Consider the following 7,825-nt stretch of genomic DNA (forward strand, 5'->3'; position numbering starts at 1 on the left):
CGACTGCCCATGTTGGTCTTTCTTTTTTTTTTATATACTTGTATTATTATTTTACTATTTGTTTATTTTATTTCTTCCATTTAATTCCACTACATAATCCTTCAACCTTTATATTTTAAAATTCGATCCTTTCGATACGTCTAAAAATTTTGATTTTCATCTATCTTCCTTCCTCTATACGTATATCACCAAAATATTGAAATTGTATTTCAACGCGGTATCCCAATAATATTTAAAATATTTATTTACCCGCGCTATATTTACTTAATTAAGACACGTGGCCCCATTAACATCATTTTTCTCTGAGATTTTCTCATTTTTCTTCTCCCCCACTTAGATTGACTATACACTCATTCTTCATGAAAAATTTCGACATTGAATAAAATATTAATATTTTAATATTATTTTATTCCAAAAATTTCCTTTTGTCTCTTTGGTACCTAAAATACCTTATTATGCCTCAATTGGCCTCCAATAACCTTTATGAGTCACCATATCAAAGTACGGGGTATTATATGCTTAGCCAATAGTTTACATGATATACTTAACACATACATCTCATTGCATACATATTACAATCTCAAAAATGGAACTCGTACATCCAACATTCTTATCATGCTACATCGTATCTAACATATGCATAATAGCATTCATACATTAACCATAGAAATATTTAGTACCCACACTAGTTCGAAGGCTAAATTAATCGACGAGACTCTAAACATAAAAGGCCTTGTCCTCCATCGTTGAAAACTAATACATAATAGCATATTTACATACATAATAGATTTGTAAACAACTTAAAAATTATTGTGTTACATATATCACAATCATTATCAAATCAAGTCATTAAAACATTTCCTTGAAACCTTTATAAAACCTTCTAGCTCAAATCCTTTGATAAACCATATGGAAATAATTTGTCAACAAGCTCAAACAACCATTTCCATAAAAATCATGCTAACTCTACATACTAAAATACTTGAAAAAGGTGTATCCACTCACCTAATTGGAGATTCAATTTCCTAACTTCAATCAGAACTCTATTTCGACATAACCCATGGAGTTTTCAAGTGTTCCTATCATACAAAAATCATCACAATCATTTTCCAAAATAAAAATTTTGTAATAATCATTCTAGGTACTTTCAAAGCTACTCACTTTAAGCTAAACTACTTTTCTAGCTAAAACCCATGCTTGGAAACCCATAGATCTTCCATCCTTACATTAGGTGAGCTTAGATGTTTACGAAAATCATAAAACCTTTAAACTTCAATCACCAACTAAAAATCTGGGCAATAAAACAGCTATTTAAGTTCTAGAAATCCAAAAGCAAAAGATTTAAAAGCTAAAAATTTCATCTTTTTCCATAAAACCCAAAACTACGCTTTAGAATTTTAAAAATGGAGTTTTGGGTTAAAAATGAGTTGGAAGAGCTTAAAAGTTGGGGTTTTACCTTGGAATGTGGCTGAAGGTTACCAACCCTCAAAAAATGGGGTATATTTATGTAATGACCCTTCCTCGTTTGCTACCGGCGTCCGAGACCTCCGAAAGATCCCGTCAAGTCTTGAATAAGCCTTAATGAAATTTCTCAATAACTCATTGTACACTTTTACTAAACCATATTAATGTTTGAGCCATATATATTCATAACGTAAATTCAACAACAGGCATAGCCATTAAAATTTGACTTTAAGTCATGATATCACAATTAAATACATTAAGTTCAAAAAATCCCAAATTTTTGTTTATATCAAAACAAATATTTGTTTACATAGTAAAACCAAGTACTACAACTCAACCTCTAACAGCGGAGCGACTCGGGATAAAATGCTATGAGATGCCTTTACCTATCTGAGATGGACCATATGCTCCGATGATTACACGCTAGACCGATCTCTGTCTGCAAAAAAGTGAAGAAAAAGGGTGTGAATCTCACAGACTCAATGATCATCGACTCTGTGAGTAGGGCATAGATGGGAAACAAGCAAATAGCAGATCAGTTGAATATTAAAATGTAGGATTATAAAAATAATTTATTTCAAACGGGAGTTTGTGCCTTATGTGAAATACCGAGGATTTCTTACGTATTGTACTACTTCAATTGGTAAATCAACCAAGGTAGATAACAATTTTCGCTACAAAACAAATCAATAACCTTATTTAAGTCAATCATTTGAAATATTGAATTAAAACAAGTTTACCTAAAGAAAATTCCGTCATCAAAATTGTCACAACCCAATTTTTCGAGCCATGACCAGCGCAAGGGCCCAATAAACGTAGTCTATTAAGCCCAAGCAAGCCTATCGATCTATCCTACTCATCATTCCATCAAATATCGCTAAGTCATATTTCATACTTTTGAATCAAAATAGTGATATACATTGCCAACTCGTACTGGCATTACTCCTTAAAAATTTACATACAATGTCTACAATATGTATTCTAATAATTTACATTAAGTTTTTCTATACAAACAGAATAACACTCGACTTCCAGCGGAGGGACTCGGATGAATGTACAGCTACTGAATGCCGAGACACCTACCAAAAGATGGCCACAGGTCTACAAGGACACCTCGTCCTAGTTACCGGCTGCCTTGTGATCTGAAAACATGAATTTGAAAATGGTGAGTATAAACCTAGTGAGTGAACAAGGAAGGGAACAAGCATACCATAAGGAATCTTTAATGAAATCATGATGCATTCTTTTTCAAAACAATGCAATTTGCTTCTATTCTTATTAAAAACCCCTCATCTAGCCTTTAAATAATTAATCAATTGTAATAATGAATCCATACATATAAAATAACTTAAAAAAAAGGGAAAGCTTCAATAATACGAGAATGCCTTTTCGCTGCAGCGACGTTGGGATTTAGTTATTAACCGAACGAGGGTTACTCAATTGGCCGAGGATTTCTCACTAAACCTCCTCATTTTAAACTTAACTCATTTAATCCTTAATGTTGGAAGTCCATGCTCTGATATGGTAGCAAAAAAGTGAAAGATAGGATAGCAATTGAACAAGATAAGAGACCAAAACAGAAAGTCTTTCGTTGCAGCGAGATTGAATCTCGCTGCAGCGAAATTATAACCCAGAAACAGAATGTTTTTCGCTACAGCGAAATTCAATCTCGCTGTAGTGAAATTGCAACCCAGAAACAAAAAGTTTCTCGCTGCAACGAGAAGCTATAGTGTCATTCTCGCTGCAGCGAGTTTTCGGCCAGCCTATCTTTTCAAAACCCAAGAGTTTTTCGCTGCAGCGAAAATGATTCTCGCTACAGTAAAATACAGGGCATCAAATGAAAATTTCCCTTTCTCCCAAAGAAAACCACCCTACTTGAAATGTTCAAAACCAATATGAAACACATAACAATTTCTCAAGGTTTAACATGTCAAGTTTCACATGCATTACAACCATAAACCATTATCCATCAATTTCCTATAACACACATATTTACATATGTATATATATATACGCATATACCCATCATCATCATCACACCATCCCATCATCATCATCACCAGCTCATGCGCACTCCCTACTCGTACATGGCTGGGTCATTGGGGTTATGCGCACTCCCTACTCACACATAACCGGGTCATCCTCTGCTTATGCGCACTCCCTACTCGAACATAATCGAGTCAATACAATTACACAACATTATATTCAAGCATATATGTATATCAACATAATGCAGCCACATAGAAATCCATAATAACCACATATCATAACATAAATCATTTCTCAAGAGCTTGTTCCCAAGGCATTCATTTTCATGAAAAATCGGATAAAATCATTCAAACGTTTATCAAATACATTATATTCCCAAAATAAGTTTTGAAGGCAGTCCACTCACTAATTGATTGAAAAGCCTTTAGATGACTCCAATTCCCCTAATTGTCCAAATGAGATGATGGGGCTTCCTTAAAACCTAGGATCACATTAACATAAACAATAGATCAATTTACACACTATGAACTCTAAAAGCTATCTTTTGGCTAGTTTTCAATTGCCACATTAAACGGCTATCTATGTTCACTATCTTAATCACTAAAAAGTAATGAATATAGTCAACAATAAAATAGCTCATAAATCCCAATTACTAGCCATTTTCTGTAGCTAAAAGTTGAGCTTAGTTCATTACTTACCCTAGGGCTCCTTTATAGTCAAATTCTCTTCCAATTGCTTCCAAATAAATGGAGTAATTCTCTCTTTCTTTCTCTAGAACGCCCAACTAGTGAGAGAAAGTCTAGAAATAAGCTTTATCAAGGGTTTTGAAGTGAGAGGATGAAGGAATTCAAAGGTTCTAGTCAAAAGCGTTCAAAGGTGTGAAAACTAGAGCTAGAGAGAGAAAATCATTCAAGCTTTAAATCAAGCTTCCATTGAGTTTTGAAGAAACGTGAGAGAGGAGAAGAAGAAGAAGACCAGCTGCTGGAAAATCTCTAGAAGCTGCTAGAAATTCAAGATATTTATAGGCAATCTTATCCTTTCCCTTAAAATTACAAAAATGCCCTTCCACCAATTAACTTATTCTCCTTCAATCTTTTATGCAATCATTTTACTCTTTTAACACTGGGACAAGATCCATAATGGTCTACACATGTTCGGGTTCACAAAAACTTAAAATTTTAACCCGAGGTGAAAAATGACCATTTTGCCTCTGTTATGAAAATTATCGAAACTTCTAGTTTTCTTTGTGTTTTCATCAGCAGACATCATTTATGCAGTCTTATACCCATTTAAGCCTTAAAATATCATAAAACTTTCTTCTGGAAGTTTATTAGAGAAAATGATGAAACTACCCCTAGCTCGTATTATTACATCTATACTTAGTTACAAGCCTATAGAGGTTGAGGTCTCACAAAAATCAATTGACATTTTACTCAAATCAAATCAATGTATTCGGCAAGCTCCCATGAAATCAAAGGTTAATCAAACTCATACATAAATCACAAATCACCTCGCACTCGATGTCATGGCCCGAAACTCTCATCGAGCCCGTGACAATCGCCGCGAAGTCCCGATAGGCACTCATTACCCCAAATGCCGATCGGAACCCCACAAGGCTTAGCCTCAGCTTTCGCATCTCCCCGGTGAGCGACAGTTATCAAGTCTCGTATTTCAAGAAATCATAAGTCGTTTTCAAAGCAAAATAATAAAATATTATTTTTTGGCTTACAAGGGCATTTTCGTCATTTTTCTTCGAAAATATCGAAACCCACAGAAAACATGGTGTAAAAGCTAAATATATTCATACATACTTTAAATCAGATAACTGAAGTATAAAATTACTTTTACAGTGACACATGGGCCCCCAACTAACCAAGAAGGTGTAAGGTTACGAACCCTTACTTTCTAGGATGCAACTCCGAGATTAATTCTCGTCTTAATCAACTATCAACAAACTATCCTGAGCCTGAAAAAATGGATAGGAAGAGGGGTGAGATTATATAATTCCAGTGAGTAAACAGACACCATCAAACCATCTAAAGGCGAGTAAATGGAGACGAATTAAAATATTCTTTTCCAATAAATGTTTCATAACATGAATATTTAGTTTACTCAATTAATCAACATGGCTTATATATCTCACAAAACTTGGCTCCTGCCAAAATCGTTCTCATGGGTACCTTCGTCAATGTATCCCACTAAGACCGCCAAGGCTGTTAAATGTCTCATACCCATAAACATATTTTCGCATATGACACACAGCCGTTCCTTGGCATTGGCTAAGTCTCACTCTCATGCGGTGGTCCATGTGAAGTGCACTCAAATCTTTACCTCAGGAGATACTTCGTCCAACATCTCCCCCCAGAGGTAAATATATAACTGAGTTACTGTGCCCCTCTCATAGGCATTCCACGAGAACCCCCACCACTACAGTGACTATGGATTATTTTATCTACCACCTGATTTATAAAATCCTTATCTGCATGACATGGCAATTTATCGCAATCTAGCCTCTCAAGGCTGAATACATAGTATATATAATTTTTTATACAAGTACCAACCTTGCCATTCATGCTCACATATTGCTATCAGCCATATAATTTGAAACACAATTTATAACACAAACAGGCAGTCTCCAATTACTCTAATCAAAACCAATATTCAATTTTTCAAAAAATTTATAAAATCACAATTTTCCCTAAAACATAGCAATTTACCATTTAAACCCATTTTCTATAAAATCACACAATCGTGTAAAACTACTCTAGATAATTAAGACAATAATAAGTTTATTCACAGTTCTAGGAGTCGATGTACTCCTAATCTCAGTCTTCAAGCACAATCTCTGTACTTTTACCAGTGTAATTTACTCACCACCTATCCACAATGTACAATACATAATTCACCACATTAATGCTTGACCATTATAAAATCAATTCAGGCTTGGTGTATATGCATGATATGATATGCAACTTATCCGACTACCGCTTAAATGCGGTGTTGACCTAATTCGGCCTATTACCCGATTAAATGACAATTATGTCTAATTTGGCTCCAAATTGCTCCATTTCATTTCTAGTACCTCCATTCACCAAACATTATTCAAATAATACCAATTTCAGCATCAAAACCCTCCCATTTCTTCACGGAAAAATTCAGCCATTATAGTGCACTAACATCGTGATTTTTCCTACTTAATTTTCTCACCATTATTCATCATTTTCTAAGCCATTTCTCTTGAAATAATAACAATCCATCACCCACACACATCAAGGAAGATTCGACCAATGAAGATTCATGGGGAAAATGGATTCTTTTCTTGTTGTTTTACTTCTAAATATGCTAAACTAACTAAAAACACTAACATATCTTAAAATCAATTCAATCCAACATCTTTCTCTCTCCTTACCCATTTTGACCAGCCATGAATTCATCATGAAAACATGTAACTTAACCATGAAAATTAAGGGAAAACGCATGGGTAAGGTAAATCACTAGCAAAATCAAAGAAATTTTACCTTTGCTTGATCAAATCCTTGAATTCCAACACTTTCCCTTTGATTTTTCCCACTTAGGGTTTGTTCTTCCTTGTTTTCTCTTCTCTTCTTGTTTGGCTGATCACTATGGGAGAAATGGGCTGATTTTTTGCCTTTCTATAAAGAAATAATAAAATAATAAAAGCTTGACACATGGCATTTCCTTATAGGTTCAAATTTTAAATATTTGACTTTTAATTCTTTAATTATCGACCACACATTTCTCATGTTTATCCATTTCCATGATGAATAAAATCCCTTGGTCTTGACAAGTGTCGGGGGTGAAAATTTACAGATTTGCCTCGGGATGGCAAAATTACCATTTCGCCCCTATACTCCAAATTATACCGAAATTAAAATTTTTCACTTTTAAACCTCAAATCATACTCCAATACTCAAATCATACTCCAATAAATCAAATGAGGCCAAAAAATCTTTTCTAAAAATTTCCATTTTGTCCCCAGGTGGCAAATGACCATTTTACCCTTAAATAGTGAAAATTCCGGTTTGACTCCAAATTGATCCTCAAACTCTAAATCACCATTTTAAATCATTCCTGGACTGTGAAACTCTTAATTTCACCTTAAAATCCCTATTTTAATTACTTCAAGGTATAAATCGACTTACTTGTACTTCTAAGCGCAATACCAACTTTTAAATATTCTTCCAATGCTGTTCAAATATAGAACCACTCTATTAGTGTCAGGACCCGATACTCCCCTCGAGCCCGTGACAACCTCCGTGGTGTCCCTGTAGACACTCATTGCTCGGAATGTCAAGCCGAAACCCCGCAAAGCTTTACTATCAGTTTCTCTATTCCCTTGTGAGCAACCATT

The sequence above is a fragment of the Theobroma cacao genome, chromosome 7 (assembly GCF_000208745.1).
Source record: "Theobroma cacao cultivar B97-61/B2 chromosome 7, Criollo_cocoa_genome_V2, whole genome shotgun sequence".
Lineage (NCBI taxonomy): Eukaryota > Viridiplantae > Streptophyta > Magnoliopsida > Malvales > Malvaceae > Theobroma > Theobroma cacao.